A 3,160-nucleotide genomic window follows, 5' to 3' on the forward strand; every position below is an offset into this window, starting at 1 on the left:
ATGAAAATTGAGCACTTCAGATTAAATTTGGTCACAACTGGCTACTACACCAGGTATTTTCACCTTTTGAATATATATAAAAAGATATATGCTGAAGAGTATTTTAAAGAAGAAGGCTCATCAAAGGCATTATATTTATATTACAACAAAACCACACAGCTATAAAAACTTAAAAGATTGTACATCCTGAAATGTTTAATTTCTGATCTCTATAAAAGACCAACATAAAGGAGAAACAGTAACAGTAAACAGTGAGGAGAAGGATCGAGAGGAAAAGCAGAGTTTAGCAGACCAGGACTAGTAAGGTCAGTGATTTGCATGTGCACAGTGCTCTCTTTAGCTGCTCTCATCCTGGACTCTCCCACCCTTCAGGCATCCATACCTACAGCACCTCCTCAGAAGGGCCTCCTAGATTATCCTATCTAGAGACGGCCTTTCCGTTATTCTCTATTGCATCCTGTAAAGGAATACTTCCTTTGCAGCACTTATTACAGTCTATCTAGCGTATTTCTTCATTGTGTTACAGGGTACAGAAGATACTCCAAATCTCAAAAATAATTTAAGGAGAACATTTATTAAGTCCTAAACAAGGGGATGACAAAGACATCATTCATTTAAAAGAGGCCATTGACACAAGGTCATAATGTCGTCCAAAGATTCATAGCCACACAGCCACTTAAATAGGATCTGGAGAATAAAGGAAACTGTCACAAAATCATGATTGGTGGCAAATCAAACTTCACAGTTACAGGCAGGACTACAGAGGTGAGAATGGAATCTTAATTGGGGCATAAACTATGTTAGGCCAGGTGTGGGGAACCTTTCTTCCACCATGGGCCATTTGAATCTAACAATTTGTGGGCCATACTGATCAAACATTCAGCTAGCTCCTCCTTCCTTCTCAATGTTAGTGAGTTTGTCTTGTTCCTTGATGTGAACAAGGGCATACTGCATGGTTTAAAATCAGGAACGGCCTCTCTCTGGCGTCCTCGCTTCCGAGATGCAAAGAAAAGGCGAAACAAAGGCTGTGCCAAGAAAGGCCACGGCCATGTGCAGCCCATTCGCTGCACAAACTGCGCCTGCTGCGTCCCCAAAGACAAGGCCATTAAGAAGTTCGCCATAAGAAACACAGGGAAGGGCGCGGCCGTCAGAGACATTTCTGAAGCGAGTGTCTTCGATGCATACGTGCTTCCCAAGCTGTATGTGAAGCTGCATGACTGAGTTGTGCCATTCACAGCAAGGTGGTCAGGAACCGGTCACGTGAAGCCCGGAAGGACCGAACCCCCCACCTCGATTTAGACCTGCAGGTGCTGCCCCACGACCTCCTACAAAGCCTATGTAAAGATTAGAAGCTGAAAAAAAACAAACCTGAAAGGAAATAAAATGAAAATTGTTCGTGGAAAAAAAAATTCAGGAACGGCGTGCATCAGGGTTTTATCTTCTCACCATCCTTGTTCAATCTGTATGCTGAGCTAATATTCAGAGAAGATGGGTTATATGAAGAAGAATATGGCATCAGAATTAGAGGAAGGTTTACTAACAACCTGCAACGTGCACATGACACAGCCTTGCTTGCTTAAAGTGAGGAGGACTTGAAGCACTTGGTGAGGAAGAACACAGATATCAACCTTCAGTATGGATTATAATTCAATAGAAGACCAAAATCTTCACAACTGGACCAAGAAACGGAAAAAAGATTGAAGTTGTCAAGGATTTTGCCTTGCTTGGATCCACAATCAATGCTCATAGAAGTAGCAGTCAAGAGATCAAATGATGCATTGTGTTAGGTAAATATGCTGCACAAGACCTCTTTAAAGTGTTAAACAGAAAAGATGTGACTTTGAGGACTAAGGTGCACCTGATCCAAGCCACGGTATTTTCCATTGCCTTATATGCATGTGATAGTTGGACATTTGATCAGAAAGGCCCAAGAAGAATCCATGCATTTGAATTGTGCTGGAGAAAAATGTTGAAAGTACCATGGACTTCTAAAAGGACAAACCAGTTTCTCTTGGAAGAAGTTTGGCCACAGTGCTCCTAAGAGGTTAGGATGGTAAGTCTTACATGATTTAGACATGTTGTCAGGAGAGAAGGAAATCATGCATAGTACAGGGGCAGCAAGGACAGAGGCAGACCCTCAAGGAGTTGAATGGACGGTTCTGCAACAATGGGCTCAGGCATAGGAATAACTGTGAGATGGCCCAGGGCCAGGCAGTGTTTCCTTCTGTTGTGTCTGAGGGTGGAACAGATTCGATGGCATCTAAGGACACAACAGTCATCCCGTAGCCTTAGTGCTGAGCATGTTGCCAGACACACTTAGAGCACACAGTATGTGTTGTGTAGGAGAATCAATGTCTTTAGGTAGTAGACTACAAGGAACAGAAATGTAAAGAATTTGTTCTTTTGGTTGCAGGAAACTACTTATGTAGACCTATAGTGTCACTCTGAGATGATACAGACTCGATGGCCATGGGCTTGGTTTGGGTTTCAGTAGCTCTAGAAGACTTTGGCTGTGATAAGACATGTAACATGTTGCCAGAGGGTCAATGGCGATGTGTTACTGTATTCAGAAAGAAAGTTGTGGTAGTTATATAATTTCATGTCAACTTAAAGATATATAAAAGTGTAGGCCCCAGTGCTCCAAGATGTGAATGCAACAGGCCAGCATGGAGTAGGGAACTAGTGGAAAGACCTGAGGGGCTGGCCCCAATCCCAACTACGTGGACACCTGCCCCTCCCCCCAGAAAAAATTTATTTGAGGACAGCACTGAATCTGTAGGTCCAGGAGAGAGACATGTCTGATCAGAGCACATGGGAACAAATGAAGGAGGAGGAAGAGCGAGTGGAGCACATCCTGGCCCACCAAGCCTTGAGGACGATATTCCTGCTCAGAGCAGTCAATCCACAAAGAAGACCATATGGCTGGCCCCACTATGAGACAACATCCCTCACTGACCCATAGCCCTACAGAGGACAACTCTGGAGACACAGTGTGGGAATTCTGCCCGATCTGATCCCATCACACCGAGGCAAAACACTAAGGGCTTGGAACAGAACAGCAAGGGGAACAGAGCAATGAAGTCCCCAGGGAATACCAAAAATAGACTTTGGGGCCATGGCTTGGCGCCCAGTCAGATTCGACCAGAAAACACTCCTAAGG

General features: G+C 44.0%; 1 pseudogene; it reads left to right on the forward strand.

The window, feature by feature from the left end:
- LOC105978712 lies at nt 1-1,395 on the forward strand (annotated as a pseudogene).
- Nucleotides 1,396-3,160: the final 1,765 nt, after the last annotated feature.

The sequence above is a fragment of the Echinops telfairi genome, unplaced genomic scaffold (assembly GCF_000313985.2).
Source record: "Echinops telfairi isolate 266 unplaced genomic scaffold, ASM31398v2 ScPeMD7_7469;HRSCAF=8507_1, whole genome shotgun sequence".
NCBI lineage: Eukaryota > Metazoa > Chordata > Mammalia > Afrosoricida > Tenrecidae > Echinops > Echinops telfairi.